This window comes from Solanum pennellii, chromosome 6 (genome assembly GCF_001406875.1).
Source record: "Solanum pennellii chromosome 6, SPENNV200".
In the NCBI taxonomy this organism is placed as follows: domain Eukaryota; kingdom Viridiplantae; phylum Streptophyta; class Magnoliopsida; order Solanales; family Solanaceae; genus Solanum; species Solanum pennellii.
The window spans coordinates 32,532,101-32,545,613 of record NC_028642.1 but is presented as its reverse complement, the minus strand read 5'-3'; positions in this window follow the sequence as shown (position 1 = coordinate 32,545,613).

Genomic DNA, 13,513 nt, shown 5'->3' with positions numbered 1-13,513 from the left:
AGATTTTGTTGTCCTGCTTAGTACTTCAATTGTATTCAATGTTTGTATGAATGAGAGTCTAGGATTGGTAGGCCTAAAGTAGGTATCCTTCTATGAAAGACTAATATGAAATCTTTAATATGAAAAGAAGGTTAATAAAGAAGCCTTGAAGCGGTCGACCTAAACGGTGCATCCTTCTTGAGTGGAATGATTGAGTTAGAGGTAGGTTGGCAGGAACGACATGAAACCATCTTTTAGGAATTGGTAAGAGCCATCTAAAGAGACCTTGGTTTGCAGCCCTAGTGGACCCATCCTTGGAAATGGTATTATGAGTTGGTAGGCCTTCGGATGTAACTTTTCTAAAACCTACGTGAATGAAATTACTTTATGAGAAATAAGGAAAAGCACCGACCGGTATGTTTAAGGGAGTATCTCTAGTTGAGAATAAGGATAGAGTACATAAAAACCTTTTGATATCCCCTAAGCCATGTGCCTACATGGGATGTATCCTAGTTCTGCCCTTGGAAAGTAGAACACCTTCGACGTTGCGGGATTTTAATGACATCGGATATCATACTTATCTAGTATGGTCTATGCCGGTTAATGTCTATTCTCATCAGGTGGTGGATAGGTTCTACAACTTGAAGGTAGTGTAATGGAACACTATCTACACATGGAACGAGTAGGCTTTGAAGATTCTAGTGAGTTCCCTAGGTCTTCCAAGACCATTATGTGAAGTCCCATCTTGTTAGTTTTCTCCTAAATAGATTAAATGAATAATGTTCACTTAGTAAAGGGGTATTGAATTAGAGACGTCCTTATCTTTTGTAGTCTTAACGAATGCTTTGGTGTGCATTGAAGAGGTTGTATAGGCGGTCTCTTCATATCTTACTTAGGTGAGTCTTAGGATAACTTTAGCTAGATGGTTTATATAGATAAATGGGTTGCTTAATGATTGTGGTCTTATCTATATGTGTGAATATTCAATTGAAGATGTTCTTCTACTTATTTTATAAGCTTTTTTCTAAAGGAGAATGAAAACATATCTTTCAGTAAATGTCCCTTGTGCATGGTTTTCTTGCATGTTCACCATACTTAGATCATAAGTTGTGCTAATTCCATATTTTTCCCTATGTCTAAAATGTAGGTGGAAAGTGTGGATTATTCGAAGTTGAAGCGTACGAAGTAGATTACTCTCATGATTGATATGTCCTCATATGTTCGAGGACGTGGACTATGTTTTTAGTGTTCCTTTATTAAAGACTTTGTATTTGACTATATGTTTCTTATAATGTAAGGGCTGTGACTCTATGATATTAATGTGTGAAGATGAATTATGATGAGACTTAGTTTTCTTATGTTTTGTTAAATAATTTTCTTATTGACTTTATTGTGAAAAGTTATAAATTTCTGCACTATTTCAATGATAAATGCGATGAACGATGTCTAAGATCTTGATAAGACCTTCGAGAGGCTGATTACGTTGTATGGTGACTTGGGGGTGCTCTCGGGTCGTTAAAAACCTTATATCAAAGCATGATGTTATGAAATAGTCTTTAAGGTCTAAAGTCTCATAATACCATCTCTAGTAGAGTCTTGTTCATCAGTGTGAGTCGCGACACATCTATGAGAGAGAGGTTATAGGACGATAGAAGTTTCACTTTCTTCGTTACTCTTGTATCGTTCCATAGAGTTGAGTTCTACAAGAGTCCTTTCCTGATCTCTTCTCTTGCATTTATAGGATATGAATACAAGGACACCTGCAAGAAGAGTGGAGAAAGGAGTAATGAATGATGGAGTTCCTCCCCTAGTTGGACATGTTCCTCAAGGTGAAAAAGTCCCTATAGAAAATCAAGGGAATGAGGTTGAGATAGTTCCCCCGGACACGACTAATGAGAAAGTTAGAGGAGCTCTACTTACCCTAGCCCGAGCCATCACAGCTCAAGCAAATAGAGATGTGGGGCCTAGGGTGAATTCTCTTGAGAGTACCATGACCTCTCATCCTACATTTATTGTCTCTAAGGTGGGTGAAAATCTCCAAGAGTTTCTAGATGATGTTTATAAAGTGTTGAGTGCTATGGGGGTGTCTTATAAGGAGAAGGCGGAGTTGGCGTCATACCAATTGAGGGAAGTTTCTCAAGTGTGGTAAACCCAATGGAAAGACAATAGGACGGTTGAATCGGGTCCTATAGAGTGGGAAGAGTTTAAGGAAGCATTCTTACGGAAGTACTTTCCCTATGAGAAGATAGATTTTAAGGTTGAGGAGTTTATAAATCTTAGGAAAGGTAATATGAGTGTGGAGGATTATTCCTTGAAATTTACCCTATTGTCTAAGTATGATACATATTTGGTGTCTAACCCAAGGGAAGAGACGAGTTGGTTTTATGACCATCGTTGCCAACCTTCTGAAATAAGAGTGTCGTACGGCCATGCTCCATAATGATATTTACTCTATCTAAGCTTATTGTGTATGCTAACTCCATTGAAGAGTCTAAGCTTTAAGGAGGGTAGAGGTGTTAGGAGAGAAAGAATTGATGGGAAAAATCAACCTAGGTTTAAGAAGAGAACTCCAAACAAAGAAGTCCCTAATGCTCCTAAAGTTAAATATTAGAGGGGTGGTGGTTCTCAACATGTTAGGCCTACTTTCTCTACTTGTGGAAAGAAGATTTCTAGGAAGTGTCTATCCGGTACTAGTGGGTGCTATGGTTGTGGAAAGAATTATAACAAGGTTAGACATTGCCCTACTATGGCGGCTAGAGGAAGAAAGGACAAGAAAGATCTTAGTGACGATACAGTTCCTATTCTCCAAATTATGGTCGTTTCTATGCTCTCCATGCTAACAAGGAACAAAATCTGGATAAAGGTGCCGTAAGTAATGGTTTTCCCTTTTGTTATAGAATTGATGAGTTTTTCCCAAGTGGGGTAGTATGGTGAATAGTTGGGGTTTATGAATTTTGTCTCTTCTCTTCTATTTTATTCAAGCTTGAGAGTTAGAATTTGCTAGAAGCATGATGCATGTGTTTGGGAGTCTTTGTGAAAATGAGTTTTCCTTGATCTCCTTATATTGTGCATATTTTCATGAGTTTATCTTTATATGGTAAAATGAGATTTATTGACCTTGTCATTTATGTTGTTATGCCTCCATAGTAAATTGCCTAAATGTTGCATGAATAACTTATGAGCATGCATTATATAATGTGGAGAAGTAAGTTTCTCCAAAATGTGATATGAGAAATGTGGAGTCTTAATGCATAGTGATTTTGTAGATGTTGTTCCTACTTTATTATTGTGTTTGAGGTTATATGTGCGAAGTTGATATTCCTTCTAGGATGATACAATGAATATATTGTTGAATGCATGATAGTGGGCTTCTAGTCTTGAGTCTTCACCTCTTTGAAGTGTTTAAAGTGTTGCAAGTGTCATTCGAGGATGAATGTTTCTAAGTGGGGGAGAATGTATCAACCCTCAGAATGAACTAGGATAAAATTAGAGCTTCACGTTAGTTTCTTGAGTTAATAACTTGTTAAAATAATGAATAAAAGCTTTTGAATTCAGTTTTAAAGAGTTTTGAGGTCAAACGTCAAAGGACGACCTAGACGTCCGGAAACTAGACTTGTGTATGCTAGTATGTCGTTGTCTATTGTGCAAATTTTTATGTGTTGTTTGGATTCAAAAAATCAGTGTGGATGACCCTAAACGCTAGAGGGACATGTTTAGGTTCAAAACTTCTGGGCATGACTCCCCAAGGACCAACCAAAGGGTCCTTGAGGAGGACCTAGGTTTGGCAAGAAGGCTCGCATCATGTTTTTGGAGCTGCTGGCGCATCGTGCAGCTGCCATTTAAAGGGAATTTTTTTCCCTTGTGACACAGGCTCAACATGAACCATTGTGTTTCAAATTGAATTCCAGAACCAAGATTAGGAGGTATCCCCCTGACGCGTAGCCATGTCCAAGATTTGGTCGCGTCGTTTTAATGTCAAATTAGACTTGGTTAAAAGGTCTAGTGAAGGGGTCTTTTGGTTACTTTGGGGATTTATTATAAACGGTGTTTGAGTCACCTTTACCCCAAATTCACCAATCAAAACAAAACCCTCAAGTTGACAAATCAAAAACTCTCCGTTCTTTATCTCCAAAACCTCCATTGATGAAGCTTCGAAACTCCAAGGAATTAATAAGGTAAAATTCTTCAAGTTTCAACCCTAACTTCGTGGACTTTCTACCAATAAGGTACAGCGATTTCATCCTTGATTCTTCTATCATTCAGTATAGCGACCAAAGGGTATACCCTAGAAGTTACATGGCCTATTCAACCTCTCCGAAGTTTTATACAAGCCCTTAGACATCATTCATTGCATATATATGAAAAGTAGTGCGGAATTAAAACTTTTCACAACAACCGTCCAAAACTTTATAGAATATAAGGAAGAACTATGTCTCGTCATAGCCATCTTAGACACATATAAATCTTATAATTACAACCCTTACATCAATAGAAAAGATAACTATAGTCTATTACAAAGTTTTTTAGAAAAGGAAATTTAAAAATATAAGTCCATGTCCTCGAACATATGAGGACATACCAATCTTGAGAGAATGATATTCACAAGCTTCACTTCTAAGAGAATCCTAACTTTCCACATACAGTTGTATAAATAGAAAAACATATGGAATTAGCACATTGAATGCACTAAGTATGGTGAATATGCAAGAAAACCATTCTAAAACGGACATTTCCTTTAAAACATGCTTTTCATGCTCTTTTGATATAAATAACATAAAACAAGTATAAGAACCATCTTCAAGTCAATATACACATATAATACATATTCAATTGGTTCATAAGAGAACAACCATAATCATTTAAAATACACATTAGGATTTAAACCTCCTACCAAGGGTTATCCTAAAACCCACCTACGTAAGATATGAAAAGGCAGCCCCCTGCAACCCCTTCACACACACTTAATTATTTTCAAGACTTCCCAAATTAGGTTTATTCCCTTTTTATCATTTAGACTCTCCACCTAAAGTTACTCTAAGACTCACCTAAATAATACATGAAGAGACCGCTCAAACACCCTCTTCAAACCTACCTATGCAATCCTCAAGCTACCCTAGATAAGAAACTTTCTATTCATCATGCTTTAACTAAGTCAACTGTATTTATTAAGCCATTTAAGAGACAATCAAATAATTAGAGAACTTCACATAATGGTCTTGAAGGACCTAGGGAACTCACCTAGCATATTCAAATCCTACTCGTGGAATTTGTAGATAGCGTCCCATTTCACTATCCACACGTTGTAGAACTTATCCAATAACTAGAGTGTACATCCCTTATGATGAGATTAGGTATTAACCGACATAAGGACCCCACACCGTGAAAGGTGTTCCACTTGTCAAAGGTAGAACTAAGACTCATCCCATGTTGGCACATGGTTGAGGGATATGAAGGGCTTCTTTTAAATCTAGTCCCATTATCAAGTAGAGCTACTCCACAAGCATATACTCTCGGTGCTTTGCCTTTATTCTCATAGAGTAATTCATTCCCTAGGTGTATTAGAAAAGGTACCATTACTAAGTTCTACTAACTCATAATACTCTTGTCATGGATTGTTGATTCTTAACCTTATTTTCTTATTCAAGGTTCCATATAAGTCTTTCATAGATGGGCACCTCCTTTAGTTCTACTGATCCTATACTTTATTCTTTAATTCATTCATACATGTACATGACAAGGGTGCCTAAGCCTAACTAGTCAAGAGATGACATTCACTTAACTTTCGTATATCAAGTAGAGGGACTTAAGTCTACCAATCAAGACACAATATCATCATAGCATCACTTAGAGGGATCATACTATCATGGATCATACTATCACATCACACATGCACATATACCATATCATCCTCAACATTGTTCATCTATACAAGCTATAACATGGTAATACTATAATTCACATAATAATGCCGACGAGGCCATGTTCATGACACATATAACACATAAACATCGCCACCATAGGTGTACAATACCAATCAATACAATTCAATATCAATTCTATATAAAAATAGAGGAATTAGGTCAACTCACCACCTTCCATTCACCACCATCATTATTCCTTAGCCTTTTCAACCAATTTACATAACGAGAGGTCTTACCAATATCAATGTACACAATACATACACAAAAATCAATCCATATCAATGATCCAACAACATATAATGTAGACATAAACATTATAAAGCAAGTTATAAAAAATTGTACCATGATCTACACGCATTCCAATATCCCAATACAATCTACACATGAATTCAATAAGATTAAGCCATGATCAATTCACCTACTTTAGAACTAAAACTAGGAATTAAAGAAATAAATGGTTCATGGAATTTTTTATTTAAAATACACCAATTAACATCAATTACTTTATAAAACATTGATTCAAACTGTTTCATGCAAAAACCATGCTTAGAATTTAAAAATAAGATTTCTATGTTTTTGAACATATTTGACAAAGCCTTTAGAAACTGGCTCCTTGAGTGAGAGAAAAACCAAGGATGAATCAACATACCTTAATTGAATAAATAGAAGGAAATTTATGGATAAGACAATGAAGAACTCCAATCCTAGCTTCACCTTGAGTTCTAGCATTAGTGGAGTCTAGAGAGAACATCTTTTGATCTTGGGGTTTTGGTTTTCAATAGTGAGGTCTAAGTCTAGGTTTTACACTCTTAAATAACTTAATATACCATAAATTGTCCATAATAACCGTCCATGACTTAATTAGTACCTCAGGTGAATTTCCCAACTTGCCCTTGCCTTGGCCAAGAAACCTGCAAAAAGTTGTAGGTGTCAAACGACGGTTGCAGGCTACTGACCGTCGTTTGAACGACGGCGCGTCTTGTTGGGGCGTTGTTTTGGTCAGGGCCTCCATTTTTTGGGGCTAATCTTCCACAACTAAGTGCGGATCCACACTCCCAAATGACGGGGCCTCGTTTAATCAAAGGGGCATCAATAGGAGGCATCGTTTGGGATAGTTTTGCCAGCTTTAATGCCAAGGTTTGGTCCTTTCCAAAGGACCCTTAGGGTGGTCCTTGGGGATTCATCTTAAATATTCATTCACCTCAATTATGTGATGTTACTTAACAGAAACCTTTTTTTAAAAAGGAATATATTAAAGTTTTAATGTTTAAAAGAAATAATAAATAATTATAAAATTATATTTAAAAAGTGCATGAACTAATTCGAGAGGTGCTACTTCTTTACCTTTAATCATAAATTTCGAATTCAAGTTTAAAACATAATCCTATTGAAAGTTCCCTCCTTAATAAGCGGCTCAACCTAAATTTAATTGGGGCTTCAATTCGTATTCTAATAATTTTGAATGTCATTTTAAGGATTCGGTAACTTCTTCGTGCTTTAGTAATGTTTAGGGCGATTTTGATATTAGAAATGGTTTATTAATTGGGTGAGGCTTAATTAGTAACGGGTGGGTAGTGGGTTGGTTTATAAATGATATTAATAAATTAAATTGTATCCAATAGTTGTCCGCCAAATATTTTTAAAAATATATAAATGGTTTAAATTTTAAACCGTTAAATAATTGGTCAATTTTGAACCTAAAGGTGGATGACAAGGGTATTTTGGAGCCAATAGGTGGGTGAAAAGGGTATTTTGGATCCAATAAATGGATGAAGGGTAGTTTGTACCATTTTCAATACTTTCAAGGGTATTTTAGGCCCTTTTCCGTTTTTTTAATGTAAGGGCTGTGATTCTATGATATTAATATGTGTATAAGATGGCTTATGATGAGACTTAGTTTTCTTATGTTTTATAAAATAGTTTTCTTATTGACTTTATCGTGAAAAGTTTTAATTTCCGCACTATTTCTAAGACAAATGTGATGAAAGATGTCTAAGGACATGTATAAGACCTTCGAGAGGCCGAGTACGCCGTGTGGCAACTTGGGGGGTGCGCCCGGATCGTTACGTTGATTTACCTAAGGCAAAGAAACAAATACATATATGAACAAAGTAACACTCATAACAGACTTCTCTAAAAATATTCATAGCAGGACAGTCATCATGCTTAGGATAATAAAGAAAATAGAAACAAACTCAAATAAAGGAAATGAACAGTGGAGCCATTTGTAAATGTGACTATTAACGTTATAAAAAAACACATGCCCCACTTAAAATCCTTTTCCCACACAACTAAAGAATATGATAAAATTTTGTTCATGAACCCTCTGATTTAGTCCAAAAATAAGCCAAAATAAATATCAGACCAAATACATTAGTGATGACTAACAGAAACCCAATAAATCAAACATGCTTCTCATAATTTTACAAATAGCGAACAGGAGGACAAATATATGAATATGATAGAAATTCAAGACATGGCCAAAGTGATCCTAAACAAATATTATCACTCGAGGATGCAAGACGGAACAAATAGAGACACTATACTTGAAGAAATCTCATGCTAAACTTATACTCTATGTAGGGGACAACCATACTCCTTCAAATCAAACACATGAAACAGAACCAGAACTAAGACGACAAAACACAATCAGTAGTATAAAGTCATGCTCATGCTGACAAAAGAACTCTTTCATGCTAATGACAAAACTATCAGACAACCAGAATGAATGGACGAGTCATATTAATGTGACCTGAAATTACTACTCAAAATACACAAGAGAAATAATAAAATGACTTCTTTGACACTTAAGCACATGTAGTCAAAATGGGAAAAACACATCAGCAAGCAGAGATGGAAAAAAATCAAGGTGATTAACAAACTACTAAATCAAGCTTAAGGTGATCATAATAGCCATGAGTTCAAAGAGAACATAGTCAACGATGTGAGCTTAAACAAACATTATATCACACAACACATATTGACCACCTCATGCAAGCTCATCCTACAGTCCACAAAGAACTAAATATCAAACTATCGCAATGAACTCAAAAAAAAACAAAGGGATTACGAGTTTTTTACCTTTTTCGAGGCAGCGGACTTAAGACAAACAAGGAAAGCAACAACGGCTTCTTCCTCTCGAGTTCCGGTTCCAATGATGAACCAAGAGATCCAAATGGAAATCGAACAAAAAAACCTCCAGAAATGTTGAACTAGAGAATCTTTCTACGAATTTTTCAACCGTAGAAACCTATTCCCAAAAACTTTGATAAGCTATTTTATAATTGAACTGTTATTTCTCGATTGCTTACTTTTTTCAAACCCAAAAGAAATGAAGAAAAGGGGGAATTTATAGAAGAAAACTAGGGTTTGGAATTTTTTTTTTTGGGGAAAAAGAAGGAAATTTTGGATAAGAACAAACCCATTTCGATTGCAAACTCGAAATTCTTTCACAATTCAGGGGATACACCTTTTTCTAATATTTCACCACATTCTGAAGAGGAAATGGATACATATGGTTGGGATCGACTCCCCTGTCCTTGGATGCGACATGGAGCAATATTGAGGCTAAAAGGATGAAAACACAAGTTTTTATCTGCTGCAACGGTACGTTACAGATAATGGAAAAGGAAGAAGACGACAACGAATTTGCAGCTACCATACATTGTTGATACCGTGTATCTGTCGTGAACTATTGCTGCTTTCTCGCTGATGTTCATCTCCCATGAGGTGCATACAGTCTTCAATGGAGTCGTTCATGCGCTGCTGTGTTAGCGTTTTGAACGTTACTGTTGTTATAGTTAGAAAGGACGTTCAGGGTTTTTCTTTGAACATGGATTTGGGACGGGTTTTGGGAGTCGGCTACTGTATTTGGAAAAGAAAAATTGTGTGGTTAAACAAACTTATACTACTTAATTACTCATCATATCTATAGTTTTATATAATTACCACTCACGACTAACATTATACATAAATTATGCGGGCTAACATCGAGTTTATATAATTAGTCATGTTTGTATATGTATAATTCGCCAGAATATATAAATATATCTGTATAATATATAATTATCTGACATATATACATATAATTCACCTCTCACACTCTCTATCCTCTCTCGCTTGCCTCCTCCCTCTCCCAATGTCGCTTTCAATATATACCAATGCATATGTATAATATACAATTATATACAACTGTTCAACCTATATACATATACAATTCACCTCTCTCCTACTCTCTCCCCTCTATCTCTCGCCTTTTGCCTCCCTCTCCCAATCTCGGTTGCCTCACTCTTTCCTCTCCCAATATCCCTCATCTATCTCCTCCCTCTCCTAATATTGCTCGCTTCTCTCCTTACTCTCTTAATATCACTAGCCTCTCTCCTCCCTCTCTTAATATCGCTTGCCATATTTACAAATACATGTGTAATATACAAATATATACAATTATGTAACATATATGCATATACAATTTACGTTTGTCTCACTTTTTGCCTCCTCTCTCTCGCCTTTCTCGTCTCTCTCCCAATCTCGCTCTCCTCTCTCCTCAATATAATATGTTACTACAAATTACAATTATCAAACTATAACTATGAAGAGTAATCAAGCTATTTTTGAGCGATTATATATGAAAGTTCCCCTTTGGAAAAAGGGAATGAGGATGCTGAAAAGAGTATGGGGATTGGGCATGCTAAAATATGTTGAGGTATTGGGATGGTTGGGTCAAAGAATTGGAAGAGAAAATGGATTTGGGGAGTTGGAAGAATGTATTACAATTACAAAAATGGCCAAACGAATTGCGATTGTAGCCAACCAAAATTAAGAAGTTAGTCGAATTGACTAAATTGGCAAATTTGACTAATAATTCAATAGGACGAATTAATATAATTAATTTATGAGTTTCTTAATCTCAACAAAATAAACACCCCCAACTTAAACTTTTTCTTGTCCTCAAGTAAAACTCAAGATCAGTCTGTTCAACAAGGATGTCTACAAATAGTGTTGCTTAAGACCAACATGAATGCACACAAAAGGTTCAAACTACATACAATGCTTAATTGTGCACTGAAAGATTCAAATTATGACTAACCATTATCAAGTAAGTGTACTCAAACTCACAATGCTTGCTTCAAATGCAAGTTCAAGCTCAACAAACGTACTCAAATGCCTTCACAACAAAGATAATTTCATATTCACACAAAATTCTTCAAGAATTTAAGGTCCCAAAATTACATATAAATCTCACACTCAAAAAGACGATCAGATGCAAGACTCCACCCTTAGGCTTGCTATTATTTTTCAATCAACATTCATTTCAGCTCCTTAAATATCACAAAGGTCTTTTTAAGATCTCTAATTGGGCTGAGTGTAAAGGTATGGTCATTTAGGCTTGGTGACTTCTACCTTCATGAATTATGGACTGCAAATCACTGTTTCTCCTTCTCTTTCACATTCACACATGTTCATAATCCACCGCATTATTCAACTAAACATGAATCACCGGACACCCTATTTTTTTGCTTTTCTTACACATTATAACTCTCAACTTTTGCTCTTATTCGGTATTTTTCTTTTATTTATTATTTTTCCTTTTCTCTTTTTTTTTTACATGAAAGGGTTCCATATTTTTTAAAACAAGCTATCAAAGGGGATCTTTTCACACTTCTTGACTTTTCTTCTTTTTCACCACACCTCCAATATAGGCTTTTAACATAAGTTGGTTACTCAAACGAACAACTACTTCATGAAGATTATGGGTGATGGGATAAAAGGGGTTAAATGTAACACCCCGTATCCAAAAGAGGGATGTAAACTAGAATTTGAGAAATTGCAGGTGTCGACCAGGGAGTCCAACCACGGTGCGTGGGTTGAACAATAGATCATAGGTGTGGTCGGTGGGTTGGTGCTTGGCCAATGTTCACGGACCCCAAATCGTGGTCTCTACTGACCACGACCATTCACCAGGATGGAAAACATGTCAAACCATGGCTCGTCGCCTGATCTGTCAATGGTTCACTAAGAAAAGGTCCAAGCATGCACCAGGGAAGGGACCTACAGACCGTAAGTTGGTCCACACCCCCCTAGTCCAGGGTTCCATCGATGATCGTAAATCTCTGAACTTAGTGATGGTGTGCAAGATGGATTGTAGTCAATGCACGGTCTGTTAATTAGGGGTCCGTGGTTCGTGACTGGGCGGTTATTATAGTTGCTTATGGGTCTTTTCCGATTTTAATTAAATTAATGCAGTGTTTTATATCCTTCATTTATAACCCCTATATAAACCTTTTTAACCCCAAATTCACCCGATTCAGCTCATTTTTCCTGAGTCCCAATAGAAAACCAAAACCTTCTCTGTAATATTCTCTCTAGAAGAAGAAGAAGAAGAAGAAGAAGAAGAAGAAGAAGAAGAAGAAGAAGAAGAAGAAGAAACTTTCACTGATGGAGCCCTATCAAAACCTTCTATTTCAAATTATAGAAATCTTAATTATTAGGGTTTCATTCCAAAGTCATCGTTCCTTTTTAAATTGATATTTATGAATGAATTGAGTTACATGAAGAATGAATTTATGATTTCCTATGAATATTATGATGTATCCCCCAAAACCCATTAACTTTCCTATATTTCTCAAAGTTGATGATATGATGTGGGTCTTTGTTGATGAAAGATGAAGTTTATTAATTTATGCATGAGGTGATTTAATTACATGAATTATACTGATATCTATGTCTAATGCTTCGATTCTAGATCTGTTGATTAAATGTGAGTTGTGAACCTCAGGGAAGTAAAGTATGAGATGATGCATGTTTTCATGAAATCTATGTAAATGCTTTGAGTACACTTTGAGCGTGAAGTGTTAATGAATATATTGTTGGAGTGGGCTGATTTAAAGGCTATTCTCATGAACTCATAATAAATATTATGTGAATGGTTTTCTCACATAGTAATATACCTTTAATCAGTAGGCCAAAGGCACCGTTTTATGAGTAGTTTAGAAGAACTATTCAAATGATGTAACTTTAATCAGTAGGCCAAGGTCACCATTTCATGAGAAATTATGTTAATGAATAATGAACTACTATGGGGAATTTAATGCTTAGCACCGAGTGGATATTTAATGAGGTTGAAGCTCTCCCGTAGTAAGGTCGGATTGCAACCTCTTGAGATGGAAGCTCTCCTGTAGGTAGGCCAAGTTTCTAGTAACAATCTTCATATTCCATAAACTATGTGCCCTCATAAAATATTTTGCTTGTGGATCCACCTAAGCTAAGAGTTACTGGTTCTACCTTAGGCAAGTATACCAATATTTGTTGGTTTGGGAGTCATCGAATTCCATGTTAGAGCTCAAATTCTCTCATGTAGATTAAGGTTTATTTCCCACAAGAACAAGAATTTTAATAATGAACTAAGTCATGATTTAAGAAGTATCCCATATTTGTTCAAAGTCTTTAAAGATGTTGCTAATTTGCATTGAAGATGATGTTATGACTTATGTTTTCCCAACTATCTCTATGATGATGTTTACACTTGATAAATGGCATGATTTCAAATGAAAATATTCCTTTTGTATGTTTCTAGAATTTTTATGCATGGCTACCATACTTGTGAAATTTTATAC